At 40.3% G+C, this 27,447-nt stretch overlaps 1 protein-coding gene across 1 annotated transcript in view; it reads left to right on the top strand.

Moving 5' to 3' along the window:
• Nucleotides 1-27,447, top strand: part of LOC144614867 (uncharacterized) — a 344,843-nt gene that overhangs the window by 205,195 nt on the left and 112,201 nt on the right. The window contains exon 5 of the mRNA XM_078440778.2: nucleotides 19,575-19,636. The gene's annotated coding sequence lies outside the window, so the exon portion shown is untranslated. The remainder of the gene's footprint in view (nucleotides 1-19,574; nucleotides 19,637-27,447) is intronic.

The following is a 27,447-nucleotide window of genomic DNA, read 5'->3' as shown; positions in this document are numbered from 1 at the left end:
ACCTATAACTCACAGCCAGAAGTGTTCAGGGCCTGCAAGGGAAGGAGAGACTATACTTTTTTTTTATGTAATTTATTGTCAAATTGGTTTCCATACAACACCCAGTGCTCATCCCAACAGGTGCTGTCCTCAATGCCCATCACCCGTTTTCCCCTCTTCCCCACCCCTCATCAACCCTCAGTTTGTTCTCAGTATTTAAGAGTCTCTTATGGTTTGCCTCCTTCACCTCTCTGTAACTTTTTTCCCCCTTTCCCCTCCCCCCTGGTCTTCTGTTAAGTTTCTCAGGATCCACGTATGAGTGAAAACATATGGTATCTGTCTTTCTCTGCCTGACTTATTTCACTTAGCATAACACTCTCCAGTTCCATCCACATTGCTACAAATGGCCAGATTTCATTCTTTCTCATTGCCAGGTAGTAGTCCATTGTATATATAAACCACATCTTCTTTATCCATTCGTCAGTTGACGGACATTTAGGCTCTTTCCATAATTTGGCTATTGTTGAGAGTGCTGCTATAAACATTGGGGTACAGGTGCCCCTATGCATCAGCACTCCTGTATCCCTTGGGTAAATTCCTAGCAGTGCTATTGCTGGGTCATAGGGTGGATCTATTTTTAATTTTTTGAGGAACCTCCACACTGTTTTCCAGAGTGGCTGCACCAGTTTGCATTCCCACCAACAGTGCAAGAGGGTTCCTGTTTTCTCCACATCCTCTCCAGCATTTCTAGTGGAGAGACTATACTTTTAAGGGAGCTTCAGAATTAGCCAGAAAATACTTGCAGGAGCTGGTAGAGTATATGTAGGACTGGAATCCTAGGGCAAGGGGACTAAAATATATGGGTAGGTAAGGGGGATTTTTATTTGAATTAGGAGTATTCTTCAGAGACACAGGATTAAATACCCTACCAAAGACTCCAGAGATATGGCAGACTTTTTACAAAGTCTGGAAGCATTAAAAATTAGTAGCCCACACTGAGTAAGGCTTAAATGGCAGAATTTCCATGGAAAAAGATGGAGGAAATTATCCAAAGACTCTGGGAAATAGCATGCTAAAATGGATGTACTATGTAAAGCTAAAAACCTCACCAGATGATTATGTGCCATGGGAAGACCCAGAAGATTTACCAAGGCCCCAGGGAGAGTTCTGATGAGAGGGTCAACAGCATCAAGAAGTCCTGTGATGCCTCTCCTTTATAGGCCATGGCTAATGATAGGAGAAACTATTACAGAACAAAGCTCCCTGATAGCAATGGTCTGATTGGATTCCTAACACAATCGAGGCCAGCTAGCAGCACTTAACTGTCAGAAGCTGGGTGGATATAATTTTCATAAAGAACTGCAAGGTTGAAATGGCAGCCAAGAAGAGGTGATCTCTAGAGAGTTGTGAATTGTTAACAGACTGGTATCCCTAGGGGCAGAATAGATGTGTATGCCCCAAAGATATTATTCAATTTGTATCATCAGAGGATATCAAGGATGGATCATCAAGAGGCTGAGGGCAGTCATCCCAATAAAAAGTCATGGTTCTTGCCCATTTTCTGGATCTGAGCCAGTTTTTGGATCTCTAACTGGTTTAAAGGGGAAACAAAGCCTCTGGAAGAAAAGACTACAACACCATGGCAATGTATGCAGTAATGATTCTTCCAATTCTTCCCCAAAAAAGATGTATAACAATTTACTCAGGGCATTGTGAAGAGGGAATACTGTGTCAAGGACTGTTGGGCATAGTGTTGAAGTTAACATTGACATCTGAAGACATGAAATATTTTTGTAGTTCTCTTAAAATAGAGACTTATGGGGTCAGGGTAAAACATGGACTTTGACAAAGGTCTAGCTTATTGTATGTTTCTTGGTTTGTGAGTCACCCTGTGGTAATTTTCCCCGTCCCCCAAACTATAATTGGACTAGAAATACTTGGTAATTGGTACAACCTCCTCATTGTGTTTTTGACCAGTAGGGTAAGAATTATCTATAATAATGGGGAAGCTCAAGTGCAAATGCCTAAACTTCCCTACCTTTGGACAAGATAGTAAGTTAAAAATTCTACATTCCAGGATTGGGTGGAATAGAAGTTAGTGCTACCATAAACAATACAAAGGAATCAGGAGTGGTGGTCCCCATCATATCTGCATTTACATTCCTAGTCTGCTACCTGTAGAAAAACCAGACTGATCCTACCACAAATTCAACCAAGTTGTAACCTCTATTACAACTGCCATGCCAAATGAGGTATCTCTTGCTAAAAGAGGCTAACATGGCCTCAAGTATACAAAATATGTCCATTGATTTGGTGAATGTTTGCTTTCATATCCCTGTTTGGAAAAGAAAATCAGAAATTGTTTGCATTTCTGTGGATTGGACAGCAATATATATTTGCATTTTACCCCTAGGGCCATGTTATGTTTTCTGTTTTCTGTCATAATACAAACCAAAGAGATTTGGGTCATGTGGATACATCAAAGACCACCTCATTGATATACTGTATCAAGGACATTAAGCTAATTTGCTTTAATAAGCAAGAACTAACTAGCATGTTGGAAATCTTGGTAAGACATGCTTTCAAGAAGGTGAAAGAGGGGCCTACAATATCAGTAAAATTTGTGTGAGTCCAATGATCAGGGGCATTTTAGGAGCTTCCCTCCAAAATTAATGCAAAATATTGCATCTTCTCCCCATCACAAAGAAGAAAGCAAAGACCTATAAGTCTTTTATGATCCTGGAAGAAGTATATGTCACACCTGAGAATATTGCTTCATTCATATAGCAGTCGATACAAAGGCTGCCAGCTTTGAATAGGGCTCAGCACAGGAAAGGGTTCTTCAACAGGTCCAGGCTATGAGCCACGCAGCCTGCCACATAGGTCATATAATACAGCAGACTTTATCATATTAGAAATATCAGTGATGAGAAAGATGTCATGTGGAGTTTATGACAAGATGCAACAAGAGAATCACAAGATAATTTGGATTTCTGGATTTAGGGCCATGCTATCTGCAGTGAAGAATGATATTACTTCTGAGAAACATCTTCTGATATGCTAACTTTCACCTTAAAATGCTAGAAAAAGAAGAGCATACTAAACCCAAAGGCAAACGGAAAGAAAGAAATAATAAAGACTAGAGTGGAAATAAATACAGAACAGAAAAGCAGTAGAGAAAATGAATACAATAGAAAGTTGGCTTTTTGAAAAGATCAAGAAAATTGACTTATCTTTAGCTATACTGACCAAGTTAAAAAAAGAAGACTAAATTTGCTAGAATCAGGAATGATATATGGGACATCACTACCAACCTCACAGAAGTAAAAAAAGCTTATAAGGGACTAGAATAAATAATTGTATACTAACAAGTTAAATAACCTAGATAAAATGGGTAAATTCCAAGAAATATAACAACTAATGACACTGAAGAAGAAGTAGAAAATATGAATAGACATAAAACAAGTAGTGAGATTAAGTTAGAAAAAAAAAAAGCCAATTAAAGTCCAGGACCAGGTGGCTTCACTGCTGAATTCTAAAAAGTATTGAAAAAAGAATTAACAACAAACTTTCAAAAAATCTTCCAAAAAATTAGAAGAGGCAGGGATACTTCTCAACTCATTCTACGAGGCCAGCACTACCTTAATACAAAAATTATCTCAAAATGTAGGTGATACCTAAATTTAAGAGCTAAAACTATAAAACTCTTAGAAGAAAATAGATGTCACTCATCATGACCTTGAATTAGGCAGTGGTATCTAAGACATGACACCAAACAAAAGCTACCAAAAAAAAATAGATATATTGGACCTCATTAAAATTAAAACAAAACAAAATATTTGTTCTTTAAAGGACACCATTGAGAAAGTGAAATGAATCCATATAATGGGAGAAAATATTTGCATATCATATATCTGGTAAGGGTTTAGTCTCTAGACTATATGAAGGACTTTTACAATTCAACAATAAAAAAACAACATGATTTAAAAGTAGGCAAAAATTTCGAGTAGAAATTTCACCAGTGAAATTGACCTATGGGTACATCAAATGATGCTCAACATCATTAGTCATTAAAGAAATGCAATGGCTATAATAAAAAAGGTGGATAATGGCAAGTGTTGGTGAGATTGTGGGAAAATTAGAATCCTTCCATATTGCTTTTGGAAATGTAAAATGGTGCAACCACCTTGGAATATGGTCTAATGGTTCCTCATAAAGCTAAATTTAGAGTTACAAGATGACCCAGAAATTCCACTCATAGGTTCAATAAAAATTAAAACATGTGCCTTCACAAATACTAAAAACTAAACACAAAAATTAAAAACCACTGAGGTGTTCACTTTGAGAGGTTCAATTTTTGTGGTGTGTGAATTAGAAATAAATAAAGCTACCCAAAAACAAAAGAATGAGGCATCTGGGATGCAAAATTTAAGGAGACACTTATGTGTGTACAAACCCCCGCTTAAATTTTGTGCCCTTGTTGTTTTGCTTGCCTCATCCTGGATCTGCCACTAAAGTTCACTTCTAAATTTCCCACAGGAAGAAATGCCCACTGAAATGCTAGAGAAGTTGTTCCACAGAAAAGCATATGAAAAGTTGACCAAGTGATAGAAGAGGTGGACTGTACTGGATATGGGTACATGCCCTCCCGATTTCTCCAAGGAGTGCCTTGTTGCACTAGTAGCAGAGAGTGCTGTGAGAAGCTGCAGGTGTCAGTCTCTTCAGAGACTTTCTGAGCTTCAGAAGCCACTTTTCTCAAAGCAGTGAACTTTCTGAAGCATTTCACATTCACCAGCTGACAGAAGAAACAGTCTAAAGGCTCAGCCATTCCATCCCAGTGTGGAGTACTCTGATGGGTCATTCTAGCTGCACAACTCCTCCACAAGTAGTCTGAGGTGCTTGTTCAAACCATCATCAGAACTCAGTTTCTCCCCCTCCCAATCCAGCTTGCTCGCCTTCTTTCCACTGTTGTCCCAAGAGCATTTCCTAATAAACATTCTGCATGCTCAGGTTTCCTGAGAACCTAATCTGCAACAGGGTCTAGGGAAATTATAAGCAAATAAGCAAAGAGATGAACAACAGACTGTCCTGAAGTTGTTCAGGGTCTTTGGACAGATGTGGGTGATAACCTTTGTAATCAATCATGTAACTTTGTTGCAGAGCTACTGATTATAGTCTGGAACTCTTCTTAGAGTTTTTCAGCTTCCCCTTTCTGTTTCTTCTCTTCTTTCTCCTCTTCCACTCACTCCCTTACTCTGGAGCCCCTGGTTCCTGCTGCACGTGTGTTTGCCCTGGGGGTGAGGAAGGCCTCCCAGCAGATCTGCCAAGCAGACCACTGTGGCCTGGATGCGGGCTCTGGGAGAAATGTATCTGTGCTGAGAAGCTGAGGGTTTTTGATGAGCAGACCAAGGACCTCAGGGCATCAGCCATGACCACTAATGACCATATTAATGTGGTTTTGTAAAGAGTTTCCAACATCTCTTATGCAATGGACATTGCTTCTAGACTAACTCTTATTACATATAGAATCAGAGTCTAGAACCTGTTACCATTCTGCCTCCAACTAGCCCTGGCCAGCCATAGGCAGAAAGGAAGAGACAGTAGTCCAAACAGTGTTATTGGGGGATTTAGAGAGATCCTTTTGTCTGTTTTCTAGCTCCATGGTTAGTAATGCTTTTTTCCTTCTAGGCTTGAGGTTTTGCTTACCTATCCAAGAATAATCTTTAGAAAAATGAAATGGCAAAAAAATTTTAAATAATCTAAATTAAACTTCTGCTTATTGCTTATGTGATTCTGACAGTTACAAAACTTCTGTGAGCTGAAGTTTTCTCAGGTTTAAAATGAAATGGGAGTAACTGTGGCCCACTTCACAGGGATTATTAGGAAGATAAAGGTAACAATGGTGAGAGTTTCATATACTGTCAAGTACCATATAATTGTAAGAGGTTATTATTTTCAGCTGTTCCCATTTCATTGTAAATACTGTAAATGATATTACTGTCAGTTTTCTCTCTTTATCTGAGGACATTGAAAAATGGGAGTTTTATACGAACTATAGAAATGAGCCCTGAAAGCATAGTCTTTAAAAATGGGAGTTTTAAAGGCAAAGAAGGAACGGATGATTTGGGAGAAGTTATGTGATGTACTTGTCAAGAGTAAGTCCAGGCATGTGTCTAACTAAGAGGCAGAATGTACTGGATGAACCCAAGAGATAGTGAATTGGTGGTGGGGAATTGCTGGCAACAACTAGTTCATCACCTTGCAGTTCCCCAGGAGTGAGCCCTAGACCACATAATGTCTAAAGAGAGCCAAGTACAGATAACCCGATTTGTTCCTTCATTCATTCACCCACTGAAAAAACAATTAGCCAGTTTTCGCTTTGTGCTTGACACCAAAAGAGTCGAATCAGACACAGTCGTACAGAGAGGTGGCAGAGACAGGCTAATAGATCACCCATTTCAGCATAATGTGGCAAAGCCGTGACAGCGGTAACAAGGCTCGAAGCACAGAAGAGGAGCATCTATATCAGATTAAGAAGCTCAAGAAAGGTTTCTTGGAAGAGGTGATGCTCCAGCTGAATTTAGAATGATGAGTAAGTCTTAGATGACGTGGGGGCGGAGAGAGTGTTGTCCTCGAAGAGGGAACAATATGTGCAAGGACTGGGAGCCAAAAGCAGTCTGTTGTATTTTAAGGAACCACAAGTAGTTTCAAATGACTGTTTTGAAGGTGTGTGGGGAGGGTGGGTGGGAGGAAGTGAGGTGTGTGTGGAGGTGGGAGAATAGAGAGGTAGGGGAGGGTAGAGCCAGAATATCTGAACTTGATCCTGAGAGCTGTGTGGAACCTGAGCCTGGGGACAGTGACACAGTCAGAATTATATTCTAGAAAGAGTAGAATTGCTATGAAGGTGGTAAAGCCCAGAGGGAGGACGCTCAGGATTCTGCACAGCAGCCGGGAGGGCATGAAGTGGGCAGTAGCCTGGCCTTGGGTGGGGAGCGAGGGGAGTAGATAGAGCCGACAGAATCTGCACAAGTTGATGGCACGGAGCTCTGTGACTACATGTGGAAGTGGGAGTGTGACAAGTTAGAATGCACCCTCAGAAGCTGAACAAACATACAGATAATTTGGGTTTGGTCCCTTGACACTTTCTATTAAAACCTTCCTTTACCCCACTGGGGGTACAGGTGTCTGCTGATGATCTGCCTCTTTCAGGCTCTGGCATGAGGACCAAGTGGCCATCTCTGTTCAGTTAAACAGAGGACTGAGCTCACCACCAGTCATGCCCAGTCCATTATTTACTCTAAGAAATCAAGCTTATCTAAAACAGACTTGCACAGAATGGAGTCTCCAATTTCCCACATTCCCTGTGAAGTCCCAGATTCCCTGTCCCACTCCCCCCCAACAGAGTGGCATGTGGGGGCCCAGAGCAGCCCCTCCATAGGGTTGTCCTCTCCACCTTATGTTCCCCTTCCAGCACACACGCCCTCCTCTGTCAGGAGTGACAGATGACTATTTTGGTCTTGGGATTTCCTCTTCAGAGTGTGGCTGTCACTTCTCCAGTCTGTGATGAATGCATTCTAAAGAACTTAAAGGCTGTTTGACTGGGGCTGAGGCATCTATTTTAGGTTAGAATTGCTGACATTCCAGGAGCATTTTTTTTAATAGAAAAAAAGAATATTAGAAAGCGGTGTTCTGCTCTCTTTTACATAGCAACACTTCTGTGCTACCTAGTGGTCTGGGATGGTGTGGCACATTGAGAATCCATAGATTGTGACCTGGGATGGGTCATCAAAATGGCCACAGCATCTGCCCAGTACTCCTGCCATGGCAGTGTGACTTTGTATTTCCTCCCATTAAGGGGAGAAAAATTTCTCTTTTTTCTCAGGGCATTGAAAGAATGGGAGGTTTTTTTTTTTAACAAGTTTTTAAAAATATTTATGTATTTATTTTGAGAGAGAGAGGGAGGGGTAAGGGACAGAAAGATAGAGAATCCAAAGAGGCTCCGCACTGACTGCACAGAGCCTAATGTGAGGCTCAAACCCATGAGATCATGGCCTGAGCTGATATCAAGAGTCAGATACTCAACCAGTTGAGCCATCCAGGTGCCCCCAAAAAATGGGAGTGTTAAAGGGAAAAAAGGAAGGGAAGATTTGGGAGAAGTTGTGTGATTAACTTGGGGCAGCACTCAGGGAGGGCAGGTCTACGTTTGTGGCCAACTGGGAGGCAGAATGTGTAGGAGCCATTTGAGAGACAAGGAGCATTGGGAAGATGCTGAAGAAAATAAATTAATTGCTTCTTAGTTCTCTAAGGGAAAGCCCTGTACCAAAGAGTGTCCAAAAAGGGCCATGTGCAGATTACTTCATTTATTCACCCATTAATTCATTAACTCATTAATCCATTAAGGTAAAAAACATTGATCAGCTTTCTGTTTGTATCTATCAGGTACTGTGAGAGGTGAGTCTGAGTGTAATATGACAATCCTAGCTGAGATTTGCTGAACCCACCCCAGCCTAGGCCAAAAGAACCACCTGGGAGAATCATGACTTAAATAATGGGAATGTTTATAAGCCTCTAAGTTGTGGTGTGGTTGATGTGCAGCAAAAGCTAAAGTATGATCTCAATCTAAAGGATATGTATTTTGGTCTTTATTTCCCTAGAAACCTCCTTAGCCCTCCCCCACCCCTAAAAGTGGGTAATGCCAGATTTTAACGTCAAAAAGCTCCATGCCATAGAGCAGAGCAAGAAAATTTCATGAAAGCAGAGGAAAATACTTGCACCATCATTGGAATATAGAACACAACCAGGATTAATTTTTTAAGGGTATGCAAGGAAGGCTAGACCCCAATAACCTTTACAATTTAGAAGCTTACAAATATAATTAAAGACATTGATTTAATTTTTTTATTGCCCCAGGTAATACTTGATTTGGTGATTTTTTCTATTACTTTTTTACTACACATTTTTAGCTCATAAAAACTTTATACTAAGTTTATTTATCACGGAAAAATTATCTTTCCATTCTTCTGGGTCATCTGCAAATTTTATGCATTTTACCAAAATGAACCATCTGATACCCCTGGAACACTGTGAATCTTCCAAAGGTTCTCTTTGAGAATAATAACATGAAATATAAGAATAAAAATACCAACTATTATTGTAAGTTTACTACAGACTAGGTACGCTGCTTATGGCTCTACATTCATTATCTCATCCAGTCATTTCATCAGCCCATATGAGGTAGAAATCACCCTCATTAGCGATCCCACTTATGAGGTAACTAAGGCTCAGAGGCCTTTCATTGGGAGGAAGTCAGCAGAAGGCAGCTGTGGCATTTTAGGGTGTTGTGCTGATGCCCTACTCCTGGCCCTTGCTTTGTACTGCTGTGTTGGGGATTGAACCGAAACTCTGCCACTGTTCTCCATTATTGCTCTTGGGCCAGCCCTGCAAATTCTCTGCACTTCAGTTTCATCATCTGTAGCATGGAGGTAACAATATACAGATGCAGAAACTGAGGGATGAGATATGCCATTTTGTATTAGTGTAGTAGTGGCTATGGAAGCTCTCTGGGGATGGAAAATAGTATCTTGCACAGTCCCAACCACTCAGACACACAGACACGCAAGTGTGCATACATACATAACGGTTGCTTGCACACACACAGGTGCACAGGGACAGATATATGCACACAGACCCAGGAACACATTATAAAAGATGCACTTAAGCAGTACTCCTTTATTTTTTTCAATATTTAGCAAATATGGCCAAAGGAAAGGAAAATCAATAGATAATACACGAGAAAATGAATCTTCAATTCCTTAACAAGGAGGAAGGGAAAATGTATAAAATGTTGACATCAGGCTCAAGGCCAGTGAGGAGGGCTGCCCCTCTGGTCTCATAAATCCCACCTAACAAGACACAGATTACCAGTCATAAAGCATCTCATTCTCACATGGTGTCATTTCCATAAATACGGTATATAAAGAACACAATGATGAGTGCTAACTCAGATCACTGGGGAAAAGACAAATGTTCATAAAGGAGCGTTTGTTGTCAAAGTGAGGTTTTAGAACTTGTCTCAAAAGAGGTCCCAAAACAGCTATGAAGAAATAAATACACATTCGTGTGTGTGTGTGTGTGTGTGTGTGTGTGTGTGTGAATAATAATTTTTTCTTTAGTATTTCCCCATCAGCAGAAATCTAGACTGCTGAGTAAGGAGGCCAGAGGGACATGACCCTTGCATTCACAGCAGCATTAACTGCCCTTTTTTCCTTATGTGTGTCCTAAATGATGTCACTGATAGGCTTTTTACCAGTCCACACTTGGGGACTGCTGGAATGCAGTTCAGGCTTGTTGGAGGATTCCTGCCCAGGTCACCAAAGCCACCTTCTGGTTAATGGTGATCTTTCTAATTAAGAGAACTTCCGCCAACACTCTGCTCCATGAGCAAGAGGGGGCCTTTGTAAGAGGCAGTGAAACCAATCTTACAAGTCTGTTATCTCCTAGTATTTTTGACTACTTGCCACCTTAGACAACTCCTACTATTCCAGTCTCATCTCCTGTGGGGTATTTCATAACTTTGAACAGCTGATTTTCTCAAAACCAGAAATCCTGAGGGTGCAGCGACAGCTCAGTTAACCTCCTTCTGCAGCATTTCCAGAAGGCTGTCAGCTGACCCCCCATGGACAGCTGCAAATCATGTAGATTGTGCAAGGAATAGTTGTTTGGTTTTTTTTAAGGGAGTTGTTACTATAGGAAAAACTATAATGCATATATTTATGTGTGTGTGTGTGTCTATCTATCTATCTATATATATATAGATACACACACACCGTATATACATATGTGTGTGTGTGTGTGTATATGTATATATATATATATATATAATCATATATGCATATATACACTGCCTACTTAAGTTTCCTACCTATCCACCCACTCTGTTCTTTTTTCTTGTGTCCTAATGGCAAGAACAGACACTTGACCATGGGGCACAGGTTAAGCTTTCATATTCCCTAAACACTTAAACCTGTGTTTCCTCCCTTTCCCACAACAACCACTCCCCCCTCCCAGCTCCTGCCCCAACATCTGCCATGGTACACATAAACAATGCACACAGAGCACAGGGACCTAGGTGACCTAGGTATCAATAAGGGTGTCAGAGAACTGGGATTATACACATTCAGTCATTTGTTCACACACGCATCCAATGGAAATTTATTCCAGGCACTTTGCTGGGTACTATGACATTTCAAAGGTGAAGATGAAACGTCTCTGCCCTCAAAGAGCTTTAAACTCTGGTAGTGACTTGGGATTACATTATACCTGAACTTTCCATGATAATGTTTTCAGGGACTCATTAAAAGGGGGAAAACTCATTAAAAGGGACCACTGATTTAAAGTAGGACAGATAAAATTGAAGGATTGGAAAATGGGGACTATCAGGGAAAGCTAGAGGAAGCACTATTATTTAGCACAGAAGGGAAATGCTGAAGTGATGACTTAATAAGAGTATTTAAGTGTATAGAGGATGGACTCCATTATGGATCTATCACCCATGAATTTATCTAAAACCCTTTTTGAACCAAATTATCTTTTTTTTAGTCTATGCTATCTCTAGGGGTAATGAGTTCCTTATGTAGACTGCCTGCTGTGTGAAATAACACATCCTTTTGCTTCTGAAATTTCTTTCTTTAAGCTCATAGGAACTCCCCTCATTCTGGGTTCCCAGGATTTGGTTAGCAGTCCTCATGTTGTGTGCCCTCCCTGAACCTGGCATGATTTTGCAGCCTTCTTTCATATTTACCTTCAAGCCCCTGCTTTTCTGAAGAGTCCTTGTTTTTCCTTATGGAGAAGACCCTTGAGTTTTGCTATCAAATTAGCTATACAATCTCCTGAGATTTCTTTAGTTCTTGTGTGTCCTTTTAGGGGCATGGTAAAAACGACAAATGTATTAATTAATCGAAAATACATTTCTCTCTACATTTTAACGTCTCTAAAATCAAGGTATGTTCTACAGTCAGTGTTAAGAAAGAAATACGTCAGAGTTTAATTGGCAGCATTTTTCCCACCTTAACAGTAAGGAAAAATACTGGCATGCCTTGATGCTCACCTTCAGTTTCATGCAATTTGGCAATAATATGCTGTTGGTCTTTGTGGGACAGTAGATGATAGGACACATGGTAATGTTTATGAGATGCCCCTTGGATTCCTCAGGATTTACTTAATTTGTAAATTTGTTCAGTGTTTCTTGGGGTACTTTTTTTCCCCACCGACATCTTTGTTGTTTCAGAGGCCAAGCCAGCTTCTCTGTTATTTAATTTTTTTTTTTTTCAACGTTTTTTATTTATTTTTGGGACAGAGAGAGACAGAGCATGAACGGGGGAGGGGCAGAGAGAGAGGGAGACACAGAATCGGAAACAGGCTCCAGGCTCCGAGCCATCAGCCCAGAGCCTGACGCGGGGCTCGAACTCACGGACCGCGAGATCGTGACCTGGCTGAAGTCGGACGCTTAACCGACTGCGCCACCCAGGCGCCCCTTCTCTGTTATTTAAAACTCTCGGTATAACACCACATACCCATCAGCACCTAAATGATGCTAACCAAGAAGATTGGTGAGGAAGCACATGTGTTCCCTCCCTTCCCCACAACAACCCCCCACCCCCAGCCCTTGCCCCAGGCTTTGATTTCTAACCTGGCTCCCCAGGTAAACCCTACAGGATATTTTCCCCCCATTGGTTCTGTCTAGAAGGACAGAGAGAGTCTTTACCCCTCATCCTCCCAACTGCGTTTGAATATAAAAGACAAGAGAATGTCAGGATGGAGCTCTGAGTTCCTTGGGAAAGGGAATTGCAGAAAACAGCATGGTATCATTATTATTATCGTGTTGACCGTGTCCCTTGAAATCTCAGCCATTCTGGAGAACGGATTTTCAACTAAAGTGCAGCTCTATAATCGGAGCTTAATTGGAGGCAGAGTCTGTTCAGCAAGCTTCTCGGCATGATTCTCCTTTCTAAGGCAGATTGTATTTCACTTTGCATAATGAGGCAATCTATCTATTTACTGATTATTTCCTTATATAACTTGATCACTGAAAAGAAGTTACCACCAAGATGTCAAACAGCTGACTAATATGCATATTCCCAGTTCCCGATGTGCAGAGCACTTAAGATCCCTCTTCTGCTTGCAGATTGAAGTTTGTGCACACTGTATGTCAGAGGACACATTTTGCTAGAAGGCAAGGTTTATATTCCTGGCATTTTATATATAAAGCCAGGAGGAAAAGAAACAGGGTAATGTCTCCATGCCTGGCATCTTGAAGGTATGAGAAAGGATGGGATATTCTTAGGGTTGACCTAATAATCACACAACTAACATTTGCAAAGCACTTTATAATTTCATATTAATTTATTCCCTACACCACCATGATAGAAATAAGCAAACCAGGTATTATCCCACTTTGATTATGAGAAAAGCAATAATTGAAGCAGTTAACTTGTCCAAAAATACAGTCAGCAATGAGCAGAACCAAAAATTGAGTCCAGGTGTTTTGACTCATAACCCTGCGTATCATACTGTCTCCCCATGAAAGCTGACTATATTTCAGGCCTTCCCCCAGCCCTCCTGACAGCCACAGGGGCATCTACCAGTACTGTGTCCTTAATGGTTCAGATAAGGGAGCCAACAGGCTTATACCAGTTTCCTTAGATGATTTCTTCAATCGTCTAATTTGTTTTATAACATAGGCCAGAAATGCTACCTTTCTCCATTGTTCCTATAGCATCTCCTTGCTTGTTTTCTGTGTAGAGCTTATCCTGATATGTAACTTTTCTGTGTATTAATATGTCTGCTTACTATCTATCTCCCCTGTGGAATGTTAGGTGCATGTGGCTGTATGTTGTGTACAGGGCCCCGCACGGTGCCTGACACATAGTAGGCCTCCAACAAATATTTGTTAAGTGAATGACTGAATAAAAGGTGCTTGAAATGGCTAAGTTTGCCAATCAACACTAGAGTTAACAGCTTGGACTTTTGTAAGTGAGCCATTTTGCTATAGATTTTATCTCCCCGAACAACAAATCTGTGTTCAAGGTGGTGGTCATAGTTTTTTGTAGTGTCAATCCAGCATCTTGAATCGTTCTGCCAGGAATGCCGTATAATCTGCATTTAATTATACATTTACTGTATTATAAACCTTGGTTATCTCATTACAACTGGAGGGAAATTAAAAGGAATGCCGAATAGCACACTAGGGACCACTGCAGCAGTATAGTCTAGACTTCAGGATAGCAGTGGCTATATTTATGGTCTTCTTCGTGGGTTCAAGTACTTTCATAATTCTTGATATTAACTCAATGAACCCTCCAATTTTCATAAACTTATGTAAGCAACGTTGGTAACGTGGTAAGAAAGAAAGCCTGTATGCAATGTAGCATGTATCTTGTACATTCAGCAAAGCTAGCCCTGTCCTCTGCCCATAAACCGTCTCTTGTAAAGCTCAGCAAAGCTTCAGGAAAAATCTGTATCCTCTCTCAATAGCATCAAGTCCCTTGTGCAGACATTGTGCTGTGTTGGTCGATGTGCTTGTTAAATTGACCCAGTGCTTATGTTTTAGTTAGAACTGATGACAGTGACTTAAGTCAATATTACTTATCACTGTCCTTGATCTGCTCCTCAGGATAGGAACTGCATGTATCTGCTTCCAACAGGTTGGGCGAACATCAGTAGTAAATAATACATTACAAATATAGGTCACCTGCTGATTGGTGGTAGCCATTGGCAGCTACAAGTTTGCTTCCTGTACATCTGAACCGATAATATTTCCTTCCTCCATCCTTCCAAACCACCCCCTTTCCAAATGTATCACTTTGGGGTGTTTTTTTTTTTTTTTTTTAGTTTATTTACTTATTTTGAGAGAGAGGGGTGTGGAGAGAGAATCCCAAGCAGGTTCCGCACTGCCAGTGCAGAGCTGGATATGGGGCTTGAACCCACAAACCATGAGATCATGACCTGAGTCAAAACCAAGTGTCGGATGCTTAACTGACTGAGCCACCCAAGTGCCCCCTGTGTCACTTTGCTTTTAAAGAATCTTATTCATCACTAGTGTAAAAACACAAAATCTAAATTTAGCCTCATCTGCCCTGCAAAATATGACCCCTAATGTGAGACACCTTGGGGTATTTAGACATTATTTTGCTAAAAAATAAAATCGCCCAGTGTCCTCAAGTGATGTGAATAAATATGAATTTGTGAATCAATGTAAATGAAACAACATGCTTGTCTTTAGAATCATACTATGTTTGAGGAATTAGGGGTTCATGATCATCCATCTGATCTAATAATCCAGTGGCCACTCATTATGGAGGAGGAAAAGGAGACCTAGAGAAGTGAAGTGGCTTGTCCAAACTCATGTGGTTACTTCAAGACATGAACAGTGTTTCTTAATGTCCAATTCAACATGATTTGTGGATGCTAGAGAAGAAGATATGGCTGGGTTTGTAGACCTGTCAGTCTTGGGCTTGTTCTACTCACTGGGATTAGTATTTCTAACATTTCTTTCTGAGTAGCCATTCTTTGTTTTTGTGAGGCTGAGGTTCACTTCATAATTCTTGAGGCAGCATATTAGTAGAGAATGCCTCTTCTTACTCCAGCTGTGTTACTAGAACAGACCATGAAGAAGAATCCCTTCATTATAGTGTCTGTTTGGCCTGACTCAGGGATAGGAGCAGTTCAAACGGAAACACCTGCCTGTTATGTTCTCCTTCAATTTCAGATTAATTGCTAAGGCTTCATCTACTGGTCAGTGCCCTTGATTTTAAAAAGTAGCAGCTCTCCATAAGGGAGAATAATTTTAGACACATGACCAGCATAATTTGGTTAAATCTCACTCTTGAGAATTGAATGAAAAATGCCATTCCCCATATTTATTACATAGTTACAATAAAGAAATTAAAAAGATATTATTTATTGTATTCACAAGATAGGTCACCAGGAAAATTAAATTTCAATCTCATGTTTAGAGATTACTTTCATTTTTAGCTTTGAGGGCAGGGCAGCAGTAGAGTTTTTAGGGAAGTGGATAGATGAGGAAATTGAAGGAAGATTCTTCTGCACTTTGATTGGTTCATCTGCACCTGACTCTGGTCATCTCTTATTTTCTCAGAGGAATATGCCTATGATACTTTATGCTTCTAGATTTTTAGTTCTTCTTTCTGATTCACATCCTGAGCCACTTTACAGTATAATGTGCCAGTGGGCCAGACGGCATCATTGATTCTCTGAGGTTTCTTTAAAGGTGAGCATCTAGTGACTTTGAGCAGAATTATCAGCATGCACTGATAAAACTTGGTGCAATCAATGACTGTGTGAGTCTTCCTTAAAACAAAAACTAAGGGGCACCGCGTGGCTCAGTTGGTTAAGTGTCTGACTTCAGCTCAGGTCATGATCTCGCAGTTCATAAATTCGAGCCCCACGTCAGGCTCTGTGCTGACAGCTCAGAGCCTGGAGCCTGCTTCAGATTCTGTGTCTCCCTCTCTCTCTGCCTCTCCCCCACTCATTCATATTCATTCATTCTCTCTCTCTCTCTCTCTCTCTCTCTCTCTCTCTCTCTCTCTCTCTCCCCCCTCCCCCGCCCTCTCTCTCAAAAATAAACATTAAAAAATTTAAAAAGCTAAAACTAAAACAAGCAAAAAGCTGAAGAAAAAAGAAATGACAATCCAAATGTAGTAAAATTCGAAACCGAGTTATGCTAAGAAGTCCCTATTTAATATGCCTATATGAAAGGGCAAGAACTTAACCCCATTCAAACTAACCCAGAATTTGACAGGGTTACTTTGTTGCTACTGAATGTCTACAATGTGATAAATTGCTTTAGGGGTACCCTTCACTGTGGCAGTGGAGACCAACCACGCTTTGGTAGCCCTAGACTTATCCTAGTAGACTATCCAGGGGTGGGGATTTGGGGGGAAAGCGCTACTTTTGTAGCAAAGTGACCAAGAGCTTGGGCACTGAGCAAACTGCCTGGATATGAAAAGAGGGCCACTGCCTATTAGATATATGACCTTAGACAAATTGGTTGTGCCTCAAAATTTTTACCCATTGTCCATAAAATAGGAACAATAACATCACTAACCTCACGGGATGCTGAAATAATCAAATGTACTAATATACAGAAAGCACTACAATTCCTGGTACATAGTAAGTGCTCAAAACGTTATACTTAGTATGAATGATTATTAGATCAAACTGTCTAATAGCAATGTTAAGGAGGAAGCAAACCATGAACATCCATCAGTTTCTTGGCCTTCATGAAAACTGCTCCACAAGTACAGTGGAAACATTGATTTAGAAATTATTTCTGGCTGTGCTGTCTTGGGCTGATTGCCTTACCTCCCTGAGATCCAGTTTCTTATCTGTAAAATGGAGTATTAATATATACCTAACGGGGTTGTGATGAGGACTAAATAATATCATGTAGAGGAAACATCGTGCCTGATATAGAGTAATGGTTAATGCCTATCACTTCCCTCCCCTCCCCTCCCCTCCCCTCCCTTCCCCTCCCTTCCCTTCCCTTCCCTTCCCTTCCCTTCCCTTCCCTTCCCACCACCGCTACCAATCCCCTACAGCCAAATCGAGTCAACTGAGACAGAATGCAATATTTCTGAGTCAGAGTTTTCAAAATAAGAAGGAAAATTCATTTGATTATTATTCCAATGAATATTTATTGAGAACCTACAATGTGTCAGGTCCTGTGCTGGGCACTTGAGATATAATGGACAATGGGCCCTGCTTTCTTGGAGTTTGCATTGTACTGGAAGTGGCCAGCCTTAGAGGGTGAGAGATCCTTACTTTGATATTTAAGGGATAGAAGGAAACATTACTGGTTATCATCTCTTATCAAATATCCAAGGAAATTTTTGTTCGAAGAGCAGGTTGTCTTTAGATTCTTCTCTTTCTTTGAGTTGGACTGCCAAGCTCCATCACGCCACAGCTCCTGAGCTGGTGCTTCACTCTCCATGGATAAAATAGAAGTCGAAGGGAGCTGCATGTCATTGATTAGGCTAACTTCAGTGTCCCATCTGTCTTCGTGGCTCAAGATCTTCAGTTGCAGTTCCAAAATCCTTCAGAACTCAATACCAAATATTGGTTCTCACTAAGAGCTTGCTGGCTGATTTAGCAGAAATTTGAAAAGGTGGCTGCATGCCATAGTGCTTTGTAGAGCTCAGAATTACAAAGTTCTTCCCCTGGGAACTGAAAGTTTAACTTTGTCAAAACTATCTCAAACCAAATGAGGAATTTATAAGAAGAAAAACTGATCTGTGGGAGGGAGGAGCATGGCAGTATGAGAGGAGTATGAGCTTGGAATTGGATGAACCTGGAATCAGGAGAGAAAATTGGTTAGAGGTATGGGCTCTAGAGTTGGACATATCTTGGTTCCACTACCTTACTAGCTATGTTACTTTGAGGATGTTCCTGAACCATCCTGTGCCTCAGTTTCTTGGTCTACAAATGTTTAAGGGAATAACAGGGAGATGCTGTTCCAGGATCATGCTGGGCAATACAAGTGGGGAGGGTGCTACAGGCAGGGAAAGCCATGTGTTTATTGAGTATCTAGTATGTGTTATATTCTTTGCTATGTGCTGGGAAAAGAAAAGATACAGGGGAAAAAGAAAACATTAACTGATTGAGTACCAGATATCTCCCACACATTAAATCTTCATAACATCCTTGATATATGGTAACTTACATGATCCATAGTTTGCAGATGAGGAAATAGAGATTCCAAAAGTTTATACAGCCAACAAATGAACAGAGCTAAAACTCAAACATCATATGAACTTATTCCCAAAATCTATACTCTGTTCACTCTTCAGAAGGTGAACAAAACCATATCTTTCTTTCAAAGTGTTCACCATCTCTTATATTAAAAAACACTATGATTATGTATGTAGATGGTGTGGATTTCATAATTACAGACTCCATTGTGCAAATTGAGCTTTATATCCTTATATCTGAATTTACCTTAAATCTTGAGTCTGAACAGCCACCAATGGGAGGAATTTTAGTCTTACCTGTTTAAGATAGACAAAATCTTTTAATACCATTTTCCTCCTCAGATTTTTTGTATAAATAGTCAGTTTGGGATTTTTTTCTTCTTTTCCTTAACCCAAAGGTGGTCTAAATTCCAAGCATTCAAATAATCTGGTATTTTGTCTGTCATCATTCTCTGACATTGCTCACCTTTGCTGAGGAGAAGCTCATCCACCTCTGTAACCAATGCCTCTCTGCTGATGCTCACAGTCCCTTCATGGTCTCAGCCCCATCCTGCCATCTTGACAACCAGTCTCCTTGACATTCACAGGGATGTTCGTTTCTCATTAGTCTTTTCGACACATTCCAGCTCTTCAGGAAAATATAGGACTTCTCACATAAGACAGTTGATTATTGGGTGTATAAACTATCAGCCCCTAAGTTGTGACTTTGGGTTTCACTTGAAAAACTTAGAGCTCTCCATATGTTTATATCAAAGAGTCATTTTAGTGTCCTGTCACACTTAATGAATAGCATGAAATTTATCTCTTATACCTTCATCTCCCCTACAGAGAGAAAGTCTTCAGGTCAAGAATGTTGAGAATCTGGAACACAGCTCAATGCCTGGTACATGGTGAGTGTTTAATAAATGCCTATTTGGAAACAGTGTATTAATGAATTTGTGAATACTGAAAAAAATACTTTAAAACTATAGATAGATCTTTCTGGGCAGATGTTAGTGGTATCCAGGAGTTCTTTAATGACCTTATTTTTACTTCACTCATTTGTAATAAGACAACACAGGGGCTAAGTTCAGGAAGAAAAATAGAAAATCATAATTAGGGAGATTAATTGGGAAAAGAAACAAGGAGACCAATATTGAGCACTAACTATGTGTGAGACCCAGTGTTAATGCATCTACATTAACTCTGCAAAGAAGGCCTTGCGTGTGCTGGTCAAGCTTTGATTAAAAAAGATAGCTGAGTTGTTTTGTTTTCTCTTAGTTTAGACAAAATTACTTTGGACTTTTAAAACATTTTGCCTTTAACTAAAACTCAAGGGAAAAGTTCACGGCAAACAATCTCACCTAAATAAAGATACAAATTTTCCAGAATGTAGGCGTTAAATCCAAATCTGAATGAAATCTAGCTACAAACGAGCTATGACGTGAGTATTTCCAAGCTACTGAGCTCACTAAATCAAACTCCCTAAATTCTGAAGCCCAGAGGGTTAACTCTGATTGGTGTTTCTCTGGTGAATTGTGACTCTGGTAGGAAATAATGTAAGAGACTTGGCATCAGCTGCCGTGTTTGAACACTGAGTAAATACCAGGTAGAATATGAAGAAAATAAGTTTCAGAGAGCTTAGAAAACTTGTAGCAGACCCAGGTTGTATACCCAAGGTCAGTGTGTCAAGGGTTAGGACATGCTGGGGGGCATAGCAAAGGCAGGGAGCCTGAGTTGGAAGGGCAGGCTTGATATTCAAAAGGCCCAGTTGGACAGAAAGCACAGGCAGAAACACGACCAAAGAAGACCTCAATATCTAGAATCAAAATGTGTGTACAGATGAAACCTGATAAAGACTTCAGGGTAAGCACAAGAGAAAAGGCAGAATCTGGACTTTGCCGGTTTGGAATAGAATGTTTCAAGGCTCAGAACACTCCATAGCAATATCTGTTACATTGAGTATTGATCCTGGGACATGGACTGTCAGCTTATGCCTGGGTTTGAAACTGCTTTCTTGGCATGAACAAACAAGGCAAGTGGGTGGATAAGGCATGGGTCTACGCATGAGGAGGCCTCATACTTTCTTGGGTGACACAAAAATGAGTTTGATGATATATAGTAGCTTTAGCATTAGAAATGGAAATTTGGATGAAAGTTTATCACCAAGACAGGAAACAGAAATGTGGAGGTCAGGAGCAGGGCTGGGCCCATGAATCTGCCTAAAAATGGGTGATGAGAAAGAGTCAAGCCAGTGATAGAACTCTTGACCTTAACTTGGAATTTTCAGAGAAGTTCAGTGACAGTAGAGTTTGGGATCTAATGTATCTGTCAAGTAACTGATGAAAAGGGATGTTCATGTCCTAGATTTTGAAGGTATTCTTTGTAGCACCTATAAAAGTGAATAACTTCTATGGTTTCTCAAGGGTTGGTAGCTAAATAAAATGAGCTACCTATAATTTGGTGGAGCGTGTTATGATGTGGATCATTCACTATAGAGATAGGGTACAGAAAAGACTAAGTTATGGGTCCAGATACAGAAAGGAATTTTCTCTTCACCCTTTGTGACGCTGGGAAGCCTTTAATTTGAGAGTGACCTAGTTTTTATGAAAGTCTGAATTCCTAAACTTCGTCTAGGGCAGCTCCTAAGTTTTCTCATTTGAGAAATGAGATGGTGCTACCTTTTTCTGTGTCCAACAAACAGATAAAATACAAGCAGCCCATCCACTATGTCGTTTATTAAAGCCACTACACGTTAGCCCATAGAGCTTACCCATTACCTCCTACACTTTGCAGCATTAGCATGAGTCTTCCTTTAATGGCAGCAAAGCCATTATCTGAGGAAGAACATACCTCAGCCTGGGGTTTGGATTTTTAATTTTCTGTAGAATATCCAGCTCACAATCCAGTTTCTTCCTGATTTGGGGGCTGTTGATATTGGTTTGATTGGAGAGGGGGCGTGCTTTTCAGGTGGTGTTTGGAACCACTGGACTGCCTTATTGAATGCCAGCCAGAGCTGCAAGTCCCTGCTCTGATTTTTTTTTTTTTTTTTTTTTTTTTTTTTTTTGCACATCTACCACCAACATCAGGTTTTATTAACAGGGGAGACAGCTTTCTAATGAAATATGGCCCTTAACTTCCTTTTATATTTGGTAATATCCTGAACTCTTTATCCAAATGAAGCATAAAGCACTTACAACTGTGTTTTGCCATTGCACTGACCGAGGAATATATTCATTTGCAGTAACATGGGATTCAATGGAGTGGAAAATAAGCTCTGAAAATTGCTCTTGCCACGAAATTGTATCAATAAATAGGAAAAGCCCATTTAGATTTCACTGACCAATCTCCCCCCTGTGACAAAAATTAATATGGCCAAGTGGTGTGTATTGAAGGTAAGAAGCAGTAGGCACCAGAGGCTGAGCAAGCCACGTGTCAAGGTTTGCCTGGTTTAGCTAGCCTATTTTACTGTTCACAGAGCCAACTGAGGGTGCCTTTGTGGATGTAGGGTGAACAATGAGTGGGAGGTAGGTATAAGCCTCTGGGGGATGAAGCAAGAGGAAAGATGCTGGAAGCAGTCACCTGTAGGTCATGGACCACGCTCTTCCTGTTGTATCTCTGAGTGTGCAGAGACTAAAGTCTTTCCCCAAAGGCATCTAGCCCAAGTTAAGAAAATGCAAAGCAGGCTCATATTGTACTTCTTTGAGTCAGTGTGGCTTCTGGCTGTTAATTTCAATACACCATATTCTCATAATAAAATTCTAGCAGACACATCCGAAAATAAGCACATGCTTGATCTGTGGTTTATCCATGTGGAGATGAATAAAACATCAAGTTCAGGTGTAAAGTAGTCAATTATGATGTTAAAATTTTGTGGAAAAAATAAAGGCTTGTGATTGATGATATGGAAGTAAAGTTAAACTGAGAGTCAAAACTGACAGTTCCTGTGTGAGTTTAGGCAAACCAAATAATCTCTTGAACTTGGTTGCCATATTTGCAAAATGGACCTTATAATGGCTCTGCTGCTTGATTATCAGAGTTGTAGTCAAATGAGATTGTGAGCATCTGTAAACATTTAGGGAACTTTATTATTCTCTACCATCAGCACTGACGTTGAAAAACTAATCATGAAGGTAAATCATACCCCTTAGAGCTACTCCTTTGTGCCACTAGGGGCAACATTTTGTGGCCAAAAAGAACGGACTTGGGAATCTGAGGAGCTGGATCCAGTATTGCCTCTCCTGCCACCACATCTTGAGCCCTCAGGCAGCTACCTTCACGTCTCCCATTTTCCCATCAGTATAATGAGATGGCTGTACTGGGTTATCTCTGAAATTCCTTTCCGACACTAAATTTTGTTATGTCTTGGGTCAAAGAGGTAGCATAATGGAAACCCAGATCATAAGCTAAGAATGAAAGAGCATATGTTGTAATTTCTAAAACGAAAAGATCACAGCTCTCTTGTAATTTGATGCTAAATAACAGGTCATGGAGGAAATTTTGGGCAGGTTTTAGAGAGCCGTACTCTCTAGAGTAAACTTGTCTTGAACCAAAATCACATTATTTGTACTGTTACCTGAAACCTTCAGATTTCTCTTTTTAATCCTACCCTTTTGAATCTTGAGTCATCTGTCCAATGTCAATGAAGCTTGCTAGAGGTGGTAGAGTCCTCTCCTTTCCAGATACCTACTGAGATTCTTCAGTCTTGGCAAAGATATAAAAACTATACTTTCATATGCCCATTGCCCCCCTGATAGAAGCTGGCTATATTACATCCTCTCCTTGCCAATAGAGGTGCCTTGGGGACCTTCTCTTATTCTGGATATGCACAATAACATGCAGGAGGGTATCCCAGGCCTCTTGCATGTTAACTAAGCCCCCTCTCAGCCCTCTAAATGCTTGTCAGGAAACCTTGACAAGTGGTAACTCCACGTGGCACTCAGCATGGCAGAACAAGGCTATTTTCTCCTTGTGTATGCTCTTGCCAGACTGCCCCTTCCGCCCTGCAGGGTTTCTGCTGCTCTCATTAGAGTCTAGCAGATGATCACACAGACTTGTAGCAGGTGGAACATGGAGGGGAACAATGACTTGTAGTCTGTGTCCCATTAGCAGCAATGTGGGTGAAGAGTCTGTGCTGTGTTCTGTGGCTCCACGTGCCAGTTATTCTCTTGGAGAAAGTGCAACTCCTCAGTCAGACTTGGAGAAGCTCTATCAGTATAGAGTCATTGATGCGTAGCTCAATATGGCGGTCACTATTGAGATTCTAACTTTGGCTGCCTTGTTTAAACCATCCACGGTATGTCTAGAATCAGTCAGTGTTCTTTTGTATTCATGAATGAAGTATGTGAAAACATTCTCTCTATAAAAACTCTATAGACAGGGTTGGCTGGGTGGCTCAGTTGGTTAAGCGTCCAACTCTTGATTTCAGTTCAGGTCATAATTTCATGGTTCATGATATTGAGCCCCATATCAGGTTCTGTGCTGACAGCATAAAAGCTGCTTTGGATTCTCTGTCTCCCTCTCTCTCTGCCCCTCTCCCACTCATGTATGCTCATGTGTACTAATGCTGTATCTCTCTCTCTCTCAAAAATAAACAAACATTAAAAAAAACTCCACAACCTAAAGTCTATCTACCATCACCCATCATCCCATTTCTCTACCAGAGAACACTGTCAATCAATTAGTTTTATGAACCTATAGCTGTATGTAACAGGATGATGAATGTGAGTGCAGCTGAAGTGTCTTTGAGAACCTCCCTGCAGGATTCTCTAAGAAGCTTTAGAACTGACCCTGCTACCATCACGCTTTAAGTCTCTCCTCCAGATGTATAAGAAAGGAAGTGAAGATGTGATTTGTTGGTTTAGAGAGAGTACTGTGGGTCTTCCCTTTTATCTCTCTGGGGAGTCAGAAGAGGTACTCAGTGAAAGGAAAAAGTCTCCAGGAGAACCACACTTTTATATTTGAAGAATGTTGCAAGAAGAAACTGGCCTCTAATGCCCTAGTTGGACATCTGCTTACAGAGTGGATTTGTTGGTCCTCACTCAGCACCTATTTAAGCAGGGTAAAAAGAGAATTGTATACAGAGGACAGAATGAAGCAGCTGTATGTTATTTGGTTTGGCAAGGGTGAGTTTTCTGTACCTCAAGTGGACATAGAGGAAGGTAGCTTGAACATTCGTATTATTACCCTGACCAAAATGGCTGGCTTCCACAAGAAGAGACCCTGTCGGCAAGAGAATCAGGTATGAACCTCTAAGAAAGTGGGTCAGGAGAGGTCAAAACAGAGCTTTTCATCTGTTTCAGGAAGAAATCACTCATGGTTCTCAAAAAAGATGCTGGCCAGTTCAATGGCATCAAGACTCCCAATTCTCTCTCTCTACTTCTGGTCACTAGAGGGAAGAGAGAGACCTAGAAGAGGAAGGAGGAAGATGGGCAGCAAAAGAATAAGCCAGGCATCCTCATCCTCCCCATTCCAGGTCTCTCCAGCTGGGGTCAGGCTGAACTAGGTGGGACGAAGGGTGTGAGATAGATTATTTAAACCAGGATAAATGGAGAAGACCAACCTGGGCTGTTGAATATGCGAAAGTAATTGGAAAGCTATGGGATCAGTCCCGCACATCATTAAGGGCTAGAAGGAGGAGATTCAGTACAGTTAAAGGTAGTGATTGAAAAAAAATAACAAAGCAATTTCACATCTGTATTGCAATAAATCAGATTTTCCAATAAACCGGTTATATGTAAGATATAGTGTCGTTTGTGTTTCTTAACATTAATAATGTCATAATGTATATATCACTGTGTAACATGCTTTTTCTACCACAGCAATATGTCTCAAAGATCTTTATATGTCAGTACACTTGGATTTTGTTGTTATTTATAACTGCTGCATAGACTTTCACAGTAAAGCGTTCCTAGAGTTTATTTAGCCATTCTGTGACTGGAGGTTTTTAGCTGTTGTGGAACAGTGTGATGATTGGGCACAGACTATAAGAGAGGCTAAGGTTTGGCACAGATCTCTAAAATAAGGTCATACCTTCTGAGCCGATTAAGAACTTGTCCAGGATTTCCAAATCCCTGGTGCTCTTTAAGGCTGGGTTCTTAGTTCGCAGAAATTGGAGAAAGTGGCCGAACAGGTTACCTAGGGATGGAATGTCTTCTCTTCTTCATCCTCTCAGTTATTGTTCTTCAAAACCCCCATCTGACTGAGGGAGAAGCAAAGCCAGGGATTTCAGGTCAACACTCTGTTTCCTCACCTAAAAATTGAATTTGTTCCTTTGCCTTCCAAATTTTGCTTTTGTGGCAATTAACCAATAATGTCAAAAAAGTACTTTGAAAGTCCTGAAATGGAGATTCATTACAAACTCAAGGATTTATTGAAACAAATTCCCCTTACCAGTTGGGTGTAATATTTCATATACATTTATCAGATACATATATTTTAACCTCTAATTTATGTTTTTAAAGTAATATATGCTCATAACAGCAGAATATTTTTCCGGTGATACTTTGCCTCATTGCCAGTAATTAGAACAGATGTAAGGGTATCCAAATAACTATATGCAATATTAAACATACAATGCTGAGTACAGAATATATTAATGATTTCACATTTTGTAGGACTCTAGTCATCATGGTCAAACATCCATAAATATGTCTTAAAATTTAGTGAGCTCCTCCTCCTAATACTAAGAATTTTGTTTTTTATTGGCCTTTTACAGCCTCCCTCATGAAGCTTTAAAGTGTGAGCATAACGTAATGTATAAACTTGTCAAATCAGTATGTTGTGCACCTGAAATAATGTAACATGGTATGCCAAATATACTCAAATTTAAAAATAAAAAATAAAATAACAAAAGAAGAAAGAAGAAAAAAGTCATGCTTTTACACGATGGAATTCTTTCTCTAAAATACCTCGTCTTCTCTCTTTTCTCCTAACAGCTGGAGAATCTGGAATTCTCCTTCTCCCTCTATGGATTTGGGCAGTTTTCTTTCATTTTTCCCATTGTCTTTTGTATTTGATTCCATTAAAATCCTAGTGTTACATTTTTAGCAACAAACACGTTGTTATTATCATGCACCAACCCAGGTTACCTGATGGCATGAGTGGGTTTCTAGTCAATGTTAGGATACATAGCTACTGCAGATATGTTCTTCTGACTTATAATTCTATTCCTGGCTCTCATTTGCAGTGTCAGTCAAGTCCACAGGATGGCCACTGGGCACTTAGAAGGTGAGGAAAGGCCTTCTCTTTCTCAAAAGCTTGGACTTCAGATGAACCACATGCCAGTAATTTTAGCCTTTTTTTTTTTCCCTCAGACGAAAAATAAACACAAATCACTTGGCATATCTGACAGTCTTCAATGAGAAGGATTTATAGAATCACGCAGCTAGCAGAGAAACTAAGAGCCCGCAGAATCCATTGCCTTGTCTCAGACAGGTCAACAATTGGCATTGCATGTAGACTGGCTCTCTTTTTATAGCTTTTCAGAATAAGTGATTGTATTCTCACTCCAGATGAAAAAATCTAATATTTAATAATCCTTGTGGTAGGATGTTTCTCTTTTAACCTAAGAAGGAGAGTTGGAAACTGTTGTTCCTTGTCTGTATAGATCCATAGCCCCTGGCCGAGACTTGGCATTAGTAGGGGAGATAACTTGCTACATTTGAATATACTATTTTTTTATGCCAATAAGTGTTTTTATCATTTTTGTGGTTTTCTTCGA

Source organism: Panthera onca, chromosome F1, assembly GCF_046562875.1.
Source record: "Panthera onca isolate mPanOnc1 chromosome F1, mPanOnc1 haplotype 2, whole genome shotgun sequence".
Taxonomy (NCBI): Eukaryota; Metazoa; Chordata; class Mammalia; order Carnivora; family Felidae; genus Panthera; species Panthera onca.
The sequence above is the reverse complement of the archived record's forward strand: the minus strand, read 5'-3'. Positions and strand labels throughout refer to the sequence as shown.